General features: G+C 42.2%; 1 protein-coding gene across 3 annotated transcripts in view; it reads left to right on the forward strand.

Moving 5' to 3' along the window:
• The first annotated feature begins 1,743 nt into the window (after positions 1 to 1,743).
• ANKIB1 (ankyrin repeat and IBR domain containing 1) overlaps positions 1,744 to 20,778 on the forward strand; it is a 102,172-nt gene continuing 83,137 nt past the window's right edge. For all 3 annotated transcript variants that reach the window (XM_086614304.1, XM_086614306.1, XM_086614305.1), the window contains exon 1: positions 1,744 to 1,779. The gene's annotated coding sequence lies outside the window, so the exon portion shown is untranslated. The remainder of the gene's footprint in view (positions 1,780 to 20,778) is intronic.

Here is a 20,778-nt window from a genome sequence, read left to right on the forward strand (position 1 = left end):
CTGGGATCAGACTACCTAAAAACATATTAAAAACACCCAACATAAATAATAGCATGCACATTTTAATCTTCAGTTAAGACAAATCCATTAGTTAGATGATTTAATGGTGGTACTTGAACAGTAATATCCCAGTAGAAACATCTATTGATTTGCTTTACAGTAGAACCCAGAAACATTAAATAAGCAACATACTGACTCGTAAGAGCTCATACTTTGGGATAGTAAGAGTTTTGAAAGGAACAAGGACCAACCATCCCTTACGGCCAGCTGGGAAAGGCGTGCTCCCTGAGATTCCTTACATGTACTGGGATATACCGTGTTTGGGTCACAGGCTTGTGCGGAGGGAACCTGCAGAGGCAGGGCTGGGCCACCTTGGTGGTGGCAAGTGACCGAGTTAGGCCAATAAGCCGGGGGTGAACTCCCTCTGCCAGTGCTCTGCGCTAAATCCAGAGTGGGGCGAGGATGTCTGGGAAACAAGACACACCCGACAGCTGCGATATGACTCCAGAAAACAAAACCAGAGGATGAAGAAGGGTGAGGCTGCGAGGATGTGAAATTAACGAACTGACCCTAACCAAATCCAGGTACCAGTGCCATGTTAATGTCTCAAGAGATGCAGGCTCCTCCCAGCGCCGCCGGCCCTCCCCGCCTCCCTCTGCACCGCCCGACGGCACCTCGGCAACCCGGGACCCGCCGGGAGGAGGCAGAGGGCGGCCCCGGCCCCCCGCGGGGACACACGGCCATGCCACCCGCGCCGGAGAGGCCGCGCCGCCCCGCCGAGCGCAGGCTCCGCACAAGAAGCCGCGGCGGCGGCCCCGGCCTCCCATGCAGAGCTGCCTCGCCTCAGCAACGCGAGACCGCCGCCACGAAGGAAGACGGCCGCCGCCACAGGAGCACGGCGGGAGGGAAGCGGTCCCGCGTCGCCGGCACCTCCCGCCCCGGCTGCGGCCACCCCACCGCACCGCGCCTCACGGCCGGGAAACGCCCCCCGAACTTTCCCGGTCGCGCCCAGGAGCCGGCCGAGCACCGGGCCCCCGAAGGGGGTCTCACGCCGTGGCCCCACGGAGCGGGAACGGCTCCCACGTCCTCGGGGCCGCCCCACCGGGGTGAGGGGCAGCATCCCGGCCCGTTCCCTCCCTCCCTTGCCTTCCTTGGTGGTGCCGGCGGCCGCCTCCCCCGCCGCATCCTCTCGCCGCGCCCGGCGCCCAGGCCCCGCGCCCGAGACGCGTCCCGCTCCGCCCTGTCCCCGCCCCGCTCCCTCCCCCGGCTCGGCGGATCCGCTTCCCGTCGGAGGCCCGCGGGCCTCGGCTGCCGATGAGTTTCCGGGTCGGCGGCCTGAACTTCTGCCGCCGCTGCTGCTGCTGCCGCCGCCGGTTGTTGACCGCGGGCGGAGAAGGAGTGCAAGAGCCCGGGCTGTTAGCAGGCAGCGAGGTGCTGAGGCGAAGCGGCCGCCCGGGCGCGGGGAGCGCCGCCGGCAGCTGTCAGCGCCGCCAGGAGCCGCCCGCCAAACAAAGGGGTAGCGAGACGGCGGCAGGCGCAACGCCCTGCCCGCGCAGAGGGAGCCTCGCCGCCGGGCGGGCGCTCCCCGCCGCTTCAGCCGCCGAGTGACTCCCCCGGCTGCCCACGGGCCGGAGCCCCGGCGGAGCGAGCACTCCAGAGGGTGCCGTATCCGGAGTGGAGGAGCGGGAGGAAGGAGCGGCCGCAGAGCATAAATGGAGGCGCTGGGTGGCGGGCGCGGAGGCGCCGGGAAGGGCCGGGGAGAGCCCCTGTGAGGAGCCGGTGAGTGTCCCGCGGCGCTGGCAGCGATCCTGGCGCCGCCTGGGGAGACTCGGGCGGGGTCTGCGGGAGGGCGAGGCGTAGCGAGTCTGGCCGCGGGCGCAGCCGGGAGACTTTGCACATCTGGGCGTCGGCAGCTCGTCGCATCACGGGTGGGGCAGGCCGGGACGGGCGGCAGGTCCAGGGGTGCCTCGGCTCCGTCGGCGGGAGAAGGCAGCGGAGCGGAGGAGGTGAGAGCAGAGGGTCGGGCCGGGCCGGCGTGCGGGTGTAATCAAGCCGCAGGCTACCGAGGCTGGCAGTCCCCGGGCGCGGCGGCGCTGCCCGTGCGGGGATGGGCCCCGGCGGGCGGGGGGCTGTGGGGAAGCCGAATGGCGGAAGGCGGCCGGCCGCCGGGATGGGTTGTTCATGGGCGGAGAGAGGCCGCCTCCGGCCCGGGCTTTCGTCGGGCGCCGCGCCCCGCGGTGGCGGAGGGCGGGGGGTGTCGGCCCGAAACCGGCCGGGTCGGGGGGGCTTGGCGGCCGCAGCCCCGGAGCGGTGGGGCTCCCTCGGCCGGGGCCGTCGGAAAGTTTGGAGCTGCCCGATGGCCTGGCTTCGGCCAGCTCCCGCTGCGGAGCATGTGCCCGCCTCGTTCGTAGCCTGGAAATCCTGCCTTCAAGGCAGCCGGGGAAAAGCGTGTGGCCGGAGCGGGAGCGTGCGCTGCCGGGCGAGCTGTGGCAGCGGAGGCGGGCTGCCAGGCTGGGTAACGCCGTCCTAAGCAGTCTTTCCTCAATGAAATTGAACGCTCACGATTTCGTGGTGTTCCCCCCCGCCCAGAGAACAACGTGAGTCTTTATACGGTAACAATTTTATCTAAGTAGCAGTCTCGCTCTCGCAAGCATGTCTAAACACATACTGGAAATCGGGCAGCTTTTAAAAATTGAGAAGAACGTTGATATTTCATGACTGCTCAGTCTCTCTTTTTTTTTACAGTTCAAATAGTATGCACAGGAAATGTGGAGTCACAAAAACACGCTCTGCAGAGTAAGGCACTAATACCACAGCTTAAATTGTTTGTGTGGACCCTCCATCGTTACTCAACATCGTCAATTGCGCTTTTTTATTTGAGTGCGTTTTTGTGCTGACCAGTTCCAGAAATGGAGTTTCTGGTTGTAGGCATAACACCAGTACATTCCCTAGAGAGAGAGACCACTTTTGAGAGGATTATGAGCTGTAGAGGTTAGCAATGAGAAGAGACTCTGTCTTCCTTAAGTGTATGAGTGTTTTATCCTTACTTTCATCTCTTGGTTTTTCAATGTGACATGTGGTGGATTAATTTCTCTTTAGTCTTTCTTGGGTACAGAGGAAAAATACTCTTCTTCCTTGGGAAAACAAAAAAGACGTTAGTCATATGAAAAGCAACAGCGTTTTTTAACTTCTAACAACATGTTCCTTGTTTAGTGGAGGTGTCCACACAGAAGTGAAGTGGTAGAATTTATAGCAACTATTTTTTTTTTTTCCGAATGTGGAAAGAGTAATGGCAGTCCTTACAAGTAAGAGACCAAATTACAGAAGAGGCTTCTGGAAACTTTAATTCCAAGACTTTCTTTGGTCCTGTAGTCAAGCAATTTTTTCTTTAACAAATCGTAGTTTAGTTCTTAAACAAAATAAGATATTTTAATAGTGCAATATATTATTCCTGAATGAAACTATTGCCAGAAATCTGCTAAAAAGCTAAGCAATGTTGGTGGTGCTCTGTCTTCATAGATACATATATATGCATCAGCAGAATATTATGAATGAGAATTAATTTAAAACAAACGAAAGAAAAAAAAGAACAACAGTGGCACTATTATAATAATAATAGTATCAGTAGCCAAAAGACAAAGATTAACCAAGTGAGTTTTGCACAGTCCCTCTAATTTTTCCGTGTGCCATACGCGTCTAGATAGGACTAGGTATGTACATATGTAAGTGCATGATTAGACTTATTGAAAGAACATGAAGTTTCCTATACATACTTGTATATAGTATGTAAGTTAACATGTATCTGCTGTTATATGTTTGTGTCAGGCATACACACTCCGGAAAATTAAAGGAAACTAAACTTGTAAATTTAAAAGGAAATGCCTTCTACAGCTGTCAGCCTTTGTTTGAGGGAACTACTTTTAAAAAAATCGGTTTAGAAAATGTTATTATGTCTTTGTTCGCTGTGTAAGACCTTGTTAACACTATGGCTGATTTAATCTGTCCTGAGCAGTTTCTCACCGATTGGTCCGTGACACCTCTACTATGATTGATTAGCACTGAATTGCTTTTTCCTTCAGTAATGGGGCTTTGTTTGTGGTTTTTTGACTGCTTTGACTAGCAGGGTTTGTGGTGGGGGTTTTGGGGGGTTTGTTTTTTAAGGGATTGTTTTGTTTCATTTTGTGTGGTTTTGTTTTGATTTTGTTTTAGCTTTGCTGTTTAGATGTCATATAGTTACTGTTACTTGACTAGTTAATTAATTTCACCTTGGAATCTGAAAATTTAAAGTTGCTCTCTGATATTGACACCGTTGAAATTTGGTTGCCTTTGCTAAGGTGACTCATGCCAGTAAGAAAGAATATTGGGAAGCTGGAGGTTACAAATACCAGTTACGTTTCTAATCACATTACTGTATTTGCATAATTGATAATGATACATACTAAAGAGAGATCTGTTTTGCTTGAGGAGCAGCCCTGTAGAAATTCTGAAATGTTCGAAAGGTCAGGGAAAGATGCATTTTCAACTGCATCATCATCATCAAAGACTCTTACTGCTTTCCTTCCCCCCTCCTAGAATACTTGCCGCATGCTTTTCCATGGAGCGTTTTTGAAATCACATGTATATGTACATTTCAGGAGAAAAGGATATTTCGTACAAGATGAGATTACATTAAAAGTTCACAATGGAGAAGTCTGCCTATATTTAGTATCAATACAGTCAGGAGGGTGAAGGGATTGAGAGCAGCCCTGTGGAGAAAGACTTGGGGGTACTGCTGGATGAAAAGCTGGACATGAGCCATCAATGTGCGCTTGCAGCCCAGAAAGCCAGCTGTACCCTGGGCTGCATCCAAAGAAGCGTGGCCAGCAGGTTGAGGGAGGTGATTCTGCCCCTCTAGTCTGCTCTCCTGAGACCCCACCTGCAGTACCGCGTTCAGCTCTGGGATCCCTCGTACAGGAGAGACATGGGTTGGTTAGAGCCAGTCCAGAGGAGGGCCATGAAAATGGTCAAAGGGCTGGAGCACCCTTCTATGCAGAAAGGTTGAGAGAGTTGAGGTTGTTCAGCTTGGAGAAGAGAAGGCTCTGGGGAGAGCTTATAGCAGCCTTTTAGTACTTAAAGGGGGCTTCTAAGAAAGAGAGAGACTTCTTACCAAGGCCTGTAGGGACAGGACAAGGCACAATGGTTTTAAGCTATAAGAGAGCAGATTGGGATTGCACATGAGGAAGACATGTTTTACAATGAGAGTGGCGATACACTGGAACAGGTTGCCCAGAGAAGCTGTGGATGCCCCACCATTAGAAGTGTTCAAGGTCAGCTTCGATGGGAATTTGAGCAACCTGCTCTAGTGCAAGATTTCTCTGCCCATGGTAGGTGGGTCCATGGTAGAAGGGACATGATGATCTTTAAAGGTCCCTTCCAACTCAAATCATTCTGTGCTACTGGATTTTTTTTTTCTGTGGAGTATTAGATTGTCTTCTCTAGTATCAGTGAAACAGTATGTTTTGCATTCCATACTGTCTTTATGTTTTTATATGTATATGTGCATCTATTTATCTGTCTCATCTCAAAAAGTACTTAAAGTGGAACGCTACACAAATAAGTGGAGCAATAGGGGAATTTCTTCAGTTTATTAGTCCAAAATCACTTTGGAGAAAAGTAGATACTAGTCAGTAGCTTTGTAATGCTTTCTGAATTCCATTTATCCTCCATGCTTTAACAGTACAGTCCTTAATTTCTGCTTCTTTGTTTTTTCAGTCTCATATACCTTAAATGGTACTATGAAAAGAAGAAGAAATAAAATAAATGTCTGTGTAAAATCAGCCAGGGTTTGCTCTTATTGGTGTGCAGAGGTGGTCTGAGGGAGTCCTTGTTATTTCTCTGACCCTTTATACTCTTGTTTTTAGCAATTGAAAGTAATTTTCAGAAGTTACAAACATGTATCATACAGATTAGCATTTCAAATTTGTGTTTATGTGTATCCTTAACTCTGTTTTTTCCCAAACAAGGGAATTGCCATATTTTTAGGTAAGATAAACACTTCTTTTGACCTAAAGCTAATCTGTGGTACTGTTAGTATCCTTGAATTTTCTTCAAGAGGTTTTGTTGGAGTTGCTTTAGAGACGTTTTCATTTAGTGATTTTGCTTTGATTTGTGTTTTCGAAGCACTTAAATTCTGAATTCTGACTGTCGAAGGATAATTGCAGTTAAAATACAGTAACAGGTTGTAAATGAATTACTGCAGGGAAATAAAGGGCCTCTGTGCTGAATGCCTGGGATCCTTCCTGGCTGGGGTAGCTTTATGGAGCAGCAGCACAACAGCATTGTCTGTAGAGTTCCTCTTGTAACTTTTCTTGTTTAGTCCTCTACTGACAAGGAAGACGAGGGACCAAAATGAGTTCTCTAAAAGTCAGTTTTATGTAGGTGTGTAAACTTGCACCTAGGAATCAATGTTTGCACACAGCCTGCAGTATAGTAATGTTATTCTTTGACAATAAGTTAGTGTAGTTTAAATATTACATCATGACAACTGAGGCAGTGTATTATTAATGATGTATAAAATGGCTCTTATGTGCAGGCTTCTCTGTTGGAGAAAATTGTATTAAATCTCTTGGGGAACTCCCTTAAGCAGGGAAAATCCCCAGTGGCTTGTGATTACCATTTTGACGTACCTGAAGAACTTCTGTGGTGTGGTCTGCTGCACTATATAGCATTCCGGGAAGTAGAAACTTCGTTATTGGCTGCTACTTCTCTGTATCTCTTTGCTGCATTTAGATTTTCCTTTTCTATCCAACAAAAATAAGAACAACAAAAAAAATGGGTGTTCAATTTCGACACGTACTTTTATTGTGAAAATAGCAGCACAGAAGCGTAGGAGTAAATAAACCAAAAAGACCTGGAAATACTGCAGTCACCAAGTTCCAATAGTCACCAAGTTCATTTGGCTCTGATGTGGTAGCCAAATGGTGTATATTCATTTTAAAGGAGCATTTTTAAACTGCTGTGAACCACTTAGTTCTTGCTTTATAATAAAGGCCGTGGTCAGAAGTACAGTCTAGGTGTTTCCAAGTCACTGTAGTATTTTGGGTGAATCCTTAAGTTTGCTGAAATGATCTGAAATATTCTGTTTATATCTACAGTTGACAGTCAAGTACAGAGGCATAACCCTCTCTCGCTTTATTACTTTAGCATTCTGAAACAAAGTACAGTGTAGAGGTAAAGATCAGGAATGATCAATTTCTGGACCATTTGCAAGCCTGTATACAAGACAAGTCAGTTTAAGAATCTTGTCTTCTAGTAGCTGGACAATAGGCTTTGAAAACCAAAAGAACCTAAAGAGAATTGGTTTGCTATCAAAGAGACCGATTGGTTGTAGGTTATTATCTCTATTAAGCAAAAAAGTAAATCACCACTTATGTACCTCCTACATATAACTTTTAAGAAAGGTTTGTAATTCTGAGCTGGTTTTTGGTAATGAGGAGTAAATTCTTATATTTAAGTGGAGAAGGGTGTCAGGAGTCATGATTGGAGATAGGAAGATAACAAATGCTTATTAAAGAAGAGGTCCATTGCTTGTTTTCAAATTCTAGATTAACTTAAGGTGCTAAAATACATTTCATGGAGGCAGATTTTTGTCTTCTTCATGTAGTATCTTTAAATGGGATGCATTTAAAGCCTTTTCCATTTATGCAAGTTAACAGAAGTATAACTTATCGATAAGAGATTGGTTTATATCCTTGAACCATGACGGCTGCTACTGTTGAGGTTTGTGTTTATTTCTCTTCTAATCAATGTTTCTGCCATATCTTGTAGTAGCAGTTCTATCTTAGTGTTGTGTTGGTATTTCCCCTATATTTATTTATATAGTGTTCTAGCTTCTGAATATTTGTTTTTATGTTTCTTGGTTTTCTTCTTTGTATCCTTTCCTCCTTCTTTTTCTGGTTATTGTTTTGTGTTTCATTGTTGTCTTGTACCTCTTGAAGCAAAGGTTTGTTTCTTCTGTTGACAACATGAATGGCCTTTGGTCTGCTCTTGCAGAACATTTTGAAGGAGTCAGGATTGTCTTCAGCATTATCTGCTGTGATAGTGGCTGGTATGCTGTGTTATACTTACCTGATGCCTCTGTCTCATGAAGTTAATTGATGAGTGACACGTTTTTAGGCACGCTGTGGCGTGGGGTGTTTTTTTGACCACCGTCAATGATTTGGCCCTTCTGTAAGAGTAGAAATTCTAAACAGTTCTTGGCAGATGAAAACATAAAAAGATACACGTAGTCTTGCATAGGCTGTGAAGCAAAGCACTAGCAAGAAGCAAGATAAACTAAGGGAAAATTGGGTCAACTGGGCAAGCTTTTATGTGAATACCAACCTCAATTAAGATTTAGCTGTAATTCACGTAGAATCAAAGGTTATAATTGAAGGAAAACAATTTTGTTCTGGTTTGGTTTGACGTAGACTGTGATAGATGATGTCAGCTAGGGGTTACCTGTGAGATAACTTATTTGGCAAGTGGTAAAAGGATGATTGTGGCTAACTGAAAATTCTTACACAGTTTAATTCTGTGGTAATTTTCTTAAACAGTTAAAATACTGACTTTTGAAAAATGTGCTATAGTGTTGGTGATCTTTCTCCTCCCTTACCCTCCCTTTTTTTTTTTAATGGAAGATGACTTGAGGAAAGATATAGCTTTGGAGATTTCAAAGCTATTTCTGGGAAAATACACTTAAATTTACCAAATATAATGCTAGTTATGTATACACTAATGGCATATTTCTTGTGCGTTTTATATACTATGTATTCAATTGCAGTTAAATGTAGAAATAAGTTGAAACTGATTCTCTGCCCCAAGTAGTTCACCTAATGATTACTCTTATTGGAATTTAGCATAGAAAAGAATTAGATTTTTCTAGTTCATAAATATAATTCTGCTTTAAAAACAGGCCCTGCTCGTTCTTGTAGCGGGTACTTTAAGTGACCATAGGAACATCATGTCCTGTTCGCATGCAACTGGTTTTGGTCCTGATAGGAAATTACTTTAAATGAAATAACTTAGTGGAGAAAATTGTATTTGTTATATTTATTAGTTTGAGCTGTGTTTACAGTCCACTTTACATCCCCTCTTCAAGGAGCTTTCACAGATGTTAACTGAGATAGCAGTTCCTCCCCTCCCCTTTTATTTCAAATGGGTTTCTAGTAGGAATTTTGAAAGTGAAGTTAAAAATGGTATATTTCTATCAAAGCTGTTGTGCAGAAACTCGAAATCTTACTGTATTAGAGAGGAAGAGTGAATTTTTTTTAGAATGCACAGATGAAGCACTGATAATGATGATAACTGAATTATTTCCTGTTATGAACCAGCCTTTGGAGAAATAGCTGAAAATTAAAAGAAAAAAATCATGATATATACTTGTCTAAGTTTTTGCACTACCATATTAAAATTCTATTAAAATTTATCATAGTCTTAAGAATAGGAATTTTAGGGCTATCGTAATTTCCTAATGAACTCTGTACTAAAGATTTGATTGTTACAGTACTGCTATGGTATGCAGTTGTGTATTTTCCTTTGTATTTTTATTACTACTATGTGTGTAAAATATAAAAATAAAACATAATATATGCAGGGCTAGATGCACATCACAACTAATTTTCAGCAGTAGCAACCTGTAGATGCTGTTGCAATAGAATTTTCCTCTGAAATGTTCTTTTTCTTATTACTTTGCCTGTGGAAATTACTTGCGGAATTATTACTTTTGTAGGATTTTTTTTCAGTCCAGGTGGCTCTGCTGTGTTTTAGATGTCTAAGCAGCTGGGGGACAAGCAAATGTATTAATCTCGAGTTAACTCTCTGTTATGTTGGAAGACTACAGATAGACATATAGACCCATCCTGACAGAGTAGAGCCCAGAAAATTTCTTGTTAGTCTGTCAAAATGGCGAATTTCATCAGTATTTTGAAGAAACTGTGGAAGTGTTTAGCTACTAAACTATGAAGACCAGAGTTTCAGCTGTGCTAATAATGCAGGTTAGACGTTTTAATATTTTAAAGAACTTATTGCCTGATGCAGTTTCATTCACGTTTGCTAAATAGTTGAAGTTATCTCTGCACCCATAAGGTGAGGATTTTGATATTTTAAAGCTCAGGTCTTGAAACACAGCTTTGTAGCAGACAATTGTAGCAGAACGTGGTTCTTCAGCAATGATCTGACACACATTTATTCTGTAGAAATAGCTCCACCTCGAAATTGTAATACCAAATAATCCAGGCCTATGCAGCACTGCGAGTTATATAAAATTCCAAGACAAAGCATTTGTTCTTCGTGAAAGAACTGCAGCTACTCGGTGTTCTCTGAAAGCTTGTATGTGGAAGTACACTGAGGCATTGCTAACAGCTCAGTAGCCTACTGCAGTACCAATGCATAATGGCTCTTAATTTAGGCCCTTTTCCCTGGCTTCTTGGGAGATACAGATACTTTAGTTCTCCAAATTTAGAAGGATGTGTTGGAGAGAAATCCTTCATTGGAAATATTTCAATGAGTCACCAAGCACAAACTGCCCATTAAAAAAAAATAAATTACTGAAGAGGCTTTATTCAATGGCTCCTGTGTTGAAATATAAGTTCTTCGTAGTGTCCCGTTTACCAGCCTGTTAATTAGTTAGAATTAAACTACTTGGAAATCATCTATCCTTTTCAGGACATGATAATTAGTATTCAGTAACATTAAATAGTGCAGTTTTGCATTTATAATCTTCATTAACTACCTGGATGAGGCGATGGAACGCACCATCAGCAAGCAAGGATGACACCAAGTTTTGTGTGCTGAAGGGCAGGGCTCCTCTTGGGGACCTCAACAGACTGGAGAAATGGGCTGAGGAGAGCCTTGTGATGTTAAAGGAAGAGTCTGAAAATTGAAACTGAATAACCCTACATAGTAGTACAGGCTGGGAATGGGTGGCTAGAAAGCGTCATTGTAGCAAATGACATCACTTTCCTGGTGGACGCCAAGTTCAATGTAAGTCTGCAATGTGCCTTTACTTAGCGAGAATGAAGCCAGTAGCTGAGAGAAGTGAATATTTCTGTCTGCTTAGCACCTGTGTGACTGCGTCTGAAACAACGTCTAGTTTTGCGCTCCCCAGTATAAGAGAGATGCTAACATACTGGAGGAGGTCTAGAGGAAGACTGCCGAGATAACTAGGGGACAGGAGCACACAATGTAAAAAGAAGCTGAAACAGCTGAGTGTCCTCAGTGTTCAGGGAAGACTAGGGAGTGGGTCTTGTTTTCAATTGATGGAAGGGTACAGAGAAGACAGGACCAGACTCTTCTTGGAGGAGCTGGGTGACAGGGCTAGAGGCAACAGAAAGAATTCCAGCAAGGGATATTTCAGTCAGGCATTGGGGAAGATTTACACCACGAGGGTGGTCAAATGCTGGGACAAGTTGCTCAGAGAGGCTGTGGGATCTCTGTCCTTGGAGATACTCTGAACTTAATTGGGAAAGGCCTTGAGCAACCTTGGAGGCTTTGAAGATTGCCCTGGGTAGAGGATTGAAGCAGTTGACCTCCAGAGGTTCCTTCCAGTGTAAGTCGGTCCTCACTCCGTATAAGATGATATGATTGTACAACCAACCATTTTCTTCCTCCTCTGCATACGACTGGTCCTGGCCCAACTGAAGTGTGTGGCCCAGAGGGCTATGGACCTTTGTTAAAGAGAACAATATTATCATCTTATGTAAATTCTACTGTATGACTCAAACCTTGTTTTTTAACCTGACTTCTGCATAGTCAAAGATTCGAAGTGATTAGTTTAGTGCTTTGAATATTGCATGTGTCTGTAATGCAATAGAATGATCCTGAATGAAGTATATTTTTCCAGATTTCTGTATTTTTAAATAATGTTGGGTTGTTTTTTTTCTGTAATATGACTTTAAAAAATTTTCCTGCTGTGCAGAAGTAGCCTGATTACTTGTGCATCCTTTCAGGCAATCAAATAAATGTATAACTGTGATTGGAATACAGGCTTACTCTATTTGTTTGTTGAGGCTTGTTTTTTTCGTGGGGTTTTTGTTTTCGTGTTTTTTTGTTTTTTTTTTTTTTTTTAAATTCATAAATCCAGACTTTCTCATAAGCAAGCTACCTGAAGTTTATACTTATTTACTTAATAAAGGAATAGAAAGTTAAATTCATTTGTCTGGAATAGGAGTTAGACAGGCAGCATGTTCTGGTATAAAATACTTTGTTGTAATGTTTAACTTAAAAGAGATAATTTTGAGATTTTGGTCTCTTTGTTAGACTGGATGTTACTACAATGTAAAATAAGCAAACTTGAATGAAATAGTCATATAATTTTACTGTAAAGGCAATGTAAAGTGCCTATTGATTTGGTCTTTATTTCATAGAAATACCTTTTAAGTTCAGTCTCACTGAGCTCAATTCAGAAATCCTGTTGATTTTTTTCCCTGTATGTATTCCTATTATATATGTAAGTGAGGAATCAGTATGATGAACCAGAGTTTTAAAATCAATCGTTAGGAAGGTGATTGGTTAATTCCACCCCTCACCCCCCTTTCTGGTTTATTTATTCTTATGGTTTTCTAAGAAGAGAATGAGTCAAGTTTCTCCTAAATTAGTCACGAGCCTTAAAAGGATACTGAATTAACGTCAGTTTTGTAGGTTGTGGTATCAGAGTAGCCGTAAGGAGTTACTAATAACTCTGTCCTTCATTATTTCGCAAGTTGACAAAGGTTCTCAATTTTAGCATCTATTCATGAGTGCGAGGGAAGAAATCATAATCCCCAAAATCATGTGTTTCCTGGGAATAACTTCCCTATGAATTATACAATTTCTGGCAAAACCAGACAGCATTTTTTGGGTGTCGTCAGGATATTTTAGCTCCTTCAAAGTAATGATGATATGCAGATCAAAGCAGAGTTAGTTACTGCGAAATGGAGTTATTAAAAAAAATTTCTTTTGAAACTTACAACCTCAGTATGAACTTTGAACAAAAAAATCTTCCCAAACCAGTCTACCCATGGCTTACTGTGAAAATAAATCCTTTCACATTCCTACAGCTAGATAGTCCGCCCTAATCATGCCTTGCTTTAGCTATTTTATCCTTTATTTTCCCAAGTACTCTCTGGGTCTGCTTACTCTTTCAGGTTTGATGATTCCTGTTGTCCTTTCCAGATTGCCCACCCAGCTGCTGTATCCAAACAGCTGTAACCAAGGGCACCCAAGAACTGTGATGCAGTAATTGTGCGTTGTGGCCCTGATTCCCTACAATTGAGGATGTTTCTGATAAAGAATAGTTTCTCTTCGTATTTCAGTGTGTTGCATTCTTAAAAATGGAAGTGATTTCAAAATTTGTCCACATAATTGAAGACCTGAGAGCAGTATTCTGTTTTCAAAATGGATTCAGTGGGACATAAGGCTGTAAAATGCAGGGTTTATTGTTTTGGTTTTGTTTTTAAATACAGTTTGCAGTTCTAATTGATTAAGGAAATAAGACTTCTATGTTACACAGGAGCTTGATTACAGCCTGAAAATGAGCAAGCTGTTGCATAGGTGGATGTGCCTTTTAGAGTGGGTGGTTCCAGCATCCCTGATTCCTGGAACATTCCAGCCTCATGCCCTTCTGCTGCAATACGACATGTTTTCATACAAACTGCCAATTGAAAAGAGTCTTTTATATTTATTTCATCTCTTTATGGAGATATTTTCTTTGTTATTTTATATTGTTACCCGTGGCTGTTTTATGAGCTGTTAGGTGCTTGCTTCAAAGATGCTTCTTACTTTTACTTAGAGTTCTTTTTCTCTCACCTTCTGTCTATTGCTCTTTTACCCCTTCTGAATCTTCTAGAGAGCAGTTTGATGCAATTAGAACATGCTTTTTGCTACGCAGGATGTTACACAGATACATAGGGTGACACCAGAGTAGATTTTTAAAGCTATTTATGCCTGTTGAAATTTTTGGAAGACCATAAGACTTAAATCCTCTAATGAATACCTTGACCCTATTGATTCTACGTATTGTTTCTACGTATCCACCAACAATTGAAAATCTAGTACATGGATTGTTCCCCAGCAAGTTTTAAGTCTATTATAAAATCTGATGCAACAGGATATGTGCTATAGGAGGAAAGGAAGGGATGACTGCCTGTTGATGAAAACATCACCTTTTCCCAAAGTGCAAGTGGATAGGGGCTACATTAGACATCTTCCTGTCCTCCCCCTTCAAGACTATGTTTATTCAAAGAGCTTTGTGCCAAGTTAGTAAAGTTTGTTCTCACTAGAGTCCTGCTGAGCCCCCTGCATCTAAACCAAACACCTTTCACCAGTACCTTCTTGCTCCACTCCTGCTTTTTGACTAGCAGAGCTTGGGTATCTTTGCCCTCTAGTAAATACAAGCTCAACTGTGTGCTTTCACTGTCTGCTGGACAGTGATTTTAGTTATCTTTCACCTAGGTCTGTCTTGCCTGGCATCAGGCACTAGAATAGCATCTGCTGCTGCTATTCACGATCATCTGATTGTTTGCGTAATGAGAGTAAAACTGGACCCAGACACAACTACCAGTTCTGCTGACATTTCTGGAAAGGGCTAGAGTGAAGCTGCTGTATCAGTTATTCATTGGGAGTTTGCATCCTGATATAGTTTGATACTCCGTTGTACGTGGCTCACCATGGGTACTTGGAAGCTTGCGTGCAGTCTACAGCAGCCAGTGCTGCCTCTGGTGCTCTGATGCCTGCTCTGTATCTACAGTCTTCCACTCCATCCAGCTACATCCTCCAGTCCGTGCTCCATCCACCATCCTCTTTGGAATGCATTGCCGCTCTCAGACCTGTAGCTGATGAAATAATGCAGGACTACAAGAGAGAGTTCCTGAAAACTGTTCTGACTTTAATGCAGTGGTGCTTGTGTGCTCCTGCCTTGCCTCCAGCACCCAGACAACCGTGGACTTTGCACAGTTTGCACATAGCTGATGTTTCTGCTTCTGTCAGCACTTCAGTTTGAACAAGCACTGTTTTGAAAGTATTTCCACTCTTTACAGTATGCAGTGGTACGAATAATCCTGCCTCCCTATCACTGCTGCCATGTTCTGGCTGTTTGGACCATCAACATCCAGGAAGAAAACCCAAAAGAGAGAAGCGATCTGAGTTACAGCTATTCTCCTTCTCTGTGCAGTCATAAGCGCACGTACCAGTACAAACCAAGGAAAAGTGCAAGAATATGGATGAACAGGAGGGCTGGATCGGAAACAGAAAGGGCAAGATAAGCTCTGTTGTCAATTAAAACCACTTTGCAGACTACAATCTTAAGTTTCTCAAACAACATTAGCGTCATAAAAAGATAATGGAGGCAGACTTCCAGCTTGGTAACTGCATGCTTCATAATAGCTATAAAAATGACTTTGTAATTTCTGAAGCTTCCAGGGAAGTCTGGTAGAGGCCAAACACTGATCTGGGCAGCAATAACAGGGAACGGGACCTGGGAGAAGGGACAGAAACAAGAAGTGTAGGGGGAAAAAGAAATGCACTGTGTTTTTTTTTTTTTTCAGGGGTGATTCTCTTGTAGTGCCTTTTACTTTACAAGCAGGAAGAACTATTCTTAAATAAGTTCCTGTGTTACGTTGGCACTGGAGCAGGTTTTTCATAAAGTGGTCACCAAGGGCTTCCTGAGCATCACAACTCTGCGAGCTGCTGAAACTAATACAGCTGGTTCTCCCAGCTTGTGTCTCGTCTACCACTTCTTGCTTTTACCCCTGCAGATGTCTGTAATGAGACTAGCAGTGGGATTCTTCTTCTAACAAACTCTGTATCCTTGGACCTTACCCCAATAAATTTCTGTATTACTGTCAGGCAGCCAAATACAAGTTCTATCAGTACCTAGTAAATGCTGGATTGATAATTGACCTTATCATCAATCACCTTTGACCTTTTGACCTATCATCAAACACCTATCCATTGACCTTTTCCTGGTGATGGATCAGGCTGCTTAAGAATATCTACCAGTCATGGTAGGCAAAGGTGAATGGACTTGTGAAACCAAAGAGGAGGCATGATGACTTGACCAGCTGTGGTGAGCCTGCTTTGTTACGTAAGCAGGCTGGATTCTGTGGTCTCGGGTGGCCTGGAATGGAGACAGTGTGCTGTCTTCGGCTGGGTCTCTGCTGTCATTGCTTTGCAGCCAGGTTTGGTAGACATCAAAGTAAGTCTTCCCTTGCGTGAGGAGGCATGCCTAGCTATGTAGGTAGCAGGAGGGAACGCATGTCCTAGTCGCAGTGGCACCACCACGGTGGGGAAAGCCCGTGTGCAGATGTCCTCTGTGACTTTGTGTGCAGCATGCAAAAATAGCACTGGCTAAGAGCCTCCTGTGCAGTGTCACTGACACCTCCTGAGTCAGGAGGATGACCTGGATCTTTCTGTTCTGCAGGACCTCTCTGTCTAATGTAGCTGCAAATAAGGGACACAGAGGTCCTGAAAGTTACGTTGCCTAACTGGAAGTACTGGATCCATTGGTGAGGTAGCTATGTTTGCAGCACAGTCAGTCATTCTTTTCTTATGACCCTGGGAACTGTATGGAGCGGACGTAGAAGGAACAGAGTCACTTATGAACCCAGCCCAGCTTGTGTTAGCTCCACGTTCTAGATTTTGATACTAGATGGGCTCATGAGCAAGCAGTATTATAAACAAAGGGTACGTAAATCTAGTAAATGTTGCTTTTCAGAAGACATGCTTGCTGGCACAGAAACTGGCTGTAAAAAGAAGTAAGGCAGGAGCTTTCCATCAAAAGAAAAAATCCTGCAAAAACTTGGTCAGTACACAAAGGCAAATAAGTGGACAAGGCATGAAATGATCTTGGGTACTGGATAGCAAGCCAAAGGCTTTTCCTGGGGCAGAGAGGAAGCATTACTGTATGACCAATATTGATCAGGATTAAATCTGGTACCTCAGATGATCTGGTTATACGGAGATCCAGCTTAACTGTCAAATTACAATCTAAATCTTTTTATAATGAGTCCCTTTTTTAGACTGCAGTGTTCTGGTTTAAAGCATAAAAAAATAAAGTTATTTCCTGACTGGTATATTAGGCTATATAATTAGTGTTTAATGCATAAATCCGTTTCTGCTCAGAGGAATTTTCTCCTTCATGTTGGGAAGACTCCAGTGAATTTTTTCTGATATGCTTTGGCCGTTCAAGTGTTTTCTGTGTGGAAGTGTCTCCTTGTTCTTCTCCAGCAAATGTAAAGTAGAGAAGAAGGGTAATAAAGAGCTGACAAGGTTTACTGTCTACAGGAGAGCATGGGAACACAGAAATTGCGGGGAGAGGGGCAATTTTTCTGCAAGTTCCATTTTCCTTGTTGTTATGAAGTAGAGGAGTAAGGAGAAGCAAGGTCTGCTTATGTGATACCATGAACATTAGCAGAATAGGCGAAAAACCACACAAGACTGCTGATGGAAATCTAAAGTAATTCAATATTTGTAAAAGATAGAATATCCCTCTTCCATCTTAATGTAAAAAATAGGTCTCAAGAATATTGTAGGTGTGCTTTACAGAGTCCCTGTATTCTGACTGAATCCAGCAAGGTAAAAGGAGATTAGCATAGACACCATCCCTTTATCAAGTATCATTTGCCAAAGTGAGATGTTCGTTCTTGTTGATGAGAGCCAGGGTGTAGTTTTGTAGGTCTGATCTCAGAACTGTCAATCTGTGTTGAATCTTGTGGAAAAGCTGTGGAGACTGTTTCAGGTTATTTTTCTCAGTGCAAATACAGTTTTCTTTAGTACACTTTTTTGATAATTAAAACTGTGTAAAACCTCTGCATTTTGTCATGTGTAACCTCCCTCTTAAGAACTAACTTGGTATTGGATTGCTGGAGGTGAGTTAACATGATGCAATATTTAAAAGATTCCAAGACAGGCTTGTGGAACAGCAGATGCATAAGCCTGATGCCTCTTCCTGGAATATTAGTAGAAATGATGTAATAACCGTGGACACGTGCATAAATGTGATCTCCCAAGGAACAGTCAACATAAGTATTGTAAGGGAAAGTCTGATCTCACAAACTTACTGAAATTATTTGAAGAAGCAGCAAAAATGCATTTGATACAATCTGCTTGGATTTTCAAAGGACATTTGACACGATCCCTTGCTTAGAAGTCTTTAAAGAGTCCAGACAACTTTGGGTAAGAGGGAGGGTCCTTTGCATTCAGAAGTTACTGGTTAAAATATAGGATATGTGTAGGAATAGAGAGACAGTTTTTGCGGTGGTTGAAGGTTACTGGTAAGAGTTCCAGGCAGACCAGTGCTAGGGCCTCTTCTGTTTAATGTGAGGATAACTGATCCAGAAAAGATGGTAAGTAGCAAGATGATAGTCTCTAGACAATACCACAAACACAGTGTCAACTGCAAAAGAATTTTATGAGACTGAATGGTAAATAGCACGTGAAACTCAGTATAGCTAAAGGTGAAAGATTCACATGGAGGTGGCAGGAAAGGTCCTAAATTTATATAGACAATTATCCTCTTAATTATTACCACTCAGGAACAAGATGTTGAGGTTATCATGAAAACTCTGAAGAAAATCAGCTTAGTCCTGAGTACCAGTCCAAAAAAGTAAATCAAATGTTGGAAGAGTAGAGACCATGCCACCACGATGTAAATTCATGCAATTTGCATGTTGTGCAGGGCTCCTCGTCTCCTAAGTCGGAAAGGTTTCAGTGGCTTGGAAATACATCAGAAAAAGCAGAAAGCGTCCTAGAAGTTGCACAGAATCCATTCCTTAAGAATTAATCAGTCTGTAAAAGAGCAACCTGTAAACAGATTGCTACGACAGAAGGGTGATCACCTGTAAAAGGTGATACGGCAGGAATCTCTAAAATCACAAGTGAAATGGAGAGAGTAAATAGAAAAAGTGTTTTACTGTCTACCTCTCAGTTATTGTAGACAGTGAAAATGAAATTTAACAAGTTGCATGTTAAAATCAGATGTTGCTTCACAATGAACGGTTAAGCTGTGAAATTTCAGGATGCTGTGGCTGTTAGAATTTTCCATAGATTCAGGGAGTTTTGAACAAATGAAAAATGTAGTACAGGTTACTAATATGAGAACAGCACATCTGGGTCGAGAATTATCAAGTGGTAAATTGCCGAAGACTGGGAGAGTATTGTGGAAAAATATTAGTTTGCGTTTACCCAGTTTTTGTGCTTTTCCTTGGTATATGCTGCTGACAACTCTTTGGACAAGATATTAGATGAGAACTATCTGATCTAATATGGCTGTTATTGCAGCTACGTTTATGATCTTTGGAAACAAAATGGGAAAGAAAAATGCATGTATTGGTAACAGCAAACTTTTAAAAGAACAAAAGTTATATATCATCTGTTTGATTTCATATTTATGAAGTGTAAAACCAATGGAAATTTTGCTGCAAGCCAGATACAATGCTGTTTCATGAAAGCACACAATAAATTGTATTAATCAATAAAACGTTGACATATAAACAATAGAAGTGGTAAATGAGGTTGTTAGAATTGAAGGAGTAATCTAGTTGTCATTAATAACATTTGAGTATATATAATGAAAATCATCTTCAGCTTGCTTTAAGCTGTCTTGAAATAGAATTACTGTTAGGGACAGGATTCTTTCAAGATAAGAATAAACTAGTTTTTCTTCCGTTTAGAATGTCGGATATTTATTCCTAAGCAAAGTTCATCTTTGTTTTTGAGGATCGACACTTTTTTTTCCCCAGTCAGCCTGAAATAACTTCCAAAACAGCAAAAGACTCTTACCAGTCTTTGTCAGACCTACAGTCATTTTTAATTTTGTACTATAACCCTTCCAAATCTACAGAACTGAAAAAAACTCTGTGGGTTTTACTTTTATATTTTTTTAAGGCTTGTCTAGTGTTTTTGTAATTCATCTTTTTTTAGCTTAGTAATGTAGCTACAAAAAGCTTATTAAAGTTTTTATTTTCTTAGTCTGCCATAGAAGCCAGGTAATTTTTCAGGTTTCCAAATTGAATATCAATCGAACCCATTATCTCAAGAACACATTGGCTCCAAGAACCTATTATAATTTTCATAGTATTGGACACTGTGGATGCAAGCAATAAAAACACTTATCAGTAAATATGAACGATGAAGAATTCTGATTTCAGGACAAGGTCTATCACTTAGTTGTTGGACTAAAGAAGTTTCTTCCCTTAGCAGATTGTACATTGTCTAATTAAGCTTTTTACAGCTCTTTCTGTAATATATAGGAATGGCTGCTAGCAGGAAAGATCGTGGATTATATCAATTTCTGAGGTTGCAAACCAGGAAAACAGTTTCTCTGTAGCATGCAGAAGAAGGTAAATAAAACTGAGGGATGCAACTCCTGCAGGTCTTCAATGTCTTTTAAACTCATTCTGGTGTTACATCCACAGAATTCCCCTGGAGAAGATATCCAAGATTCTGCCAGAAGTTCAGCACAATCCTGATCCTTACTGATTACTTAAATCTTGATCTTGGCAAGGACAGAGATAGAAGCTCTAACTATCATCAAGGATCCTTCATTTCTCAGTTCCCAAAACCTTGCTCTCTTCTGTGAAAAGTCATGGATTCTTTCATGAACTGGAGCAGCAGTTTTCATCCAGAAACTGTTGCTCTGCATCTTTATCTTTTGCTGTATCAGGTAGCCAATTACCTAAGTCAAACATTTCTTTGGTATGATAGTTTCAGATCATCAAATTTGGCTGAGATTGTATCTTGCCCTAGGTACCTTTGAAGAGCCTTCTTGTCTGCCTTCTCCGAGCT

This window comes from Tauraco erythrolophus, chromosome 7 (assembly GCF_009769465.1).
Source record: "Tauraco erythrolophus isolate bTauEry1 chromosome 7, bTauEry1.pri, whole genome shotgun sequence".
NCBI classification, from domain to species: domain Eukaryota; kingdom Metazoa; phylum Chordata; class Aves; order Musophagiformes; family Musophagidae; genus Tauraco; species Tauraco erythrolophus.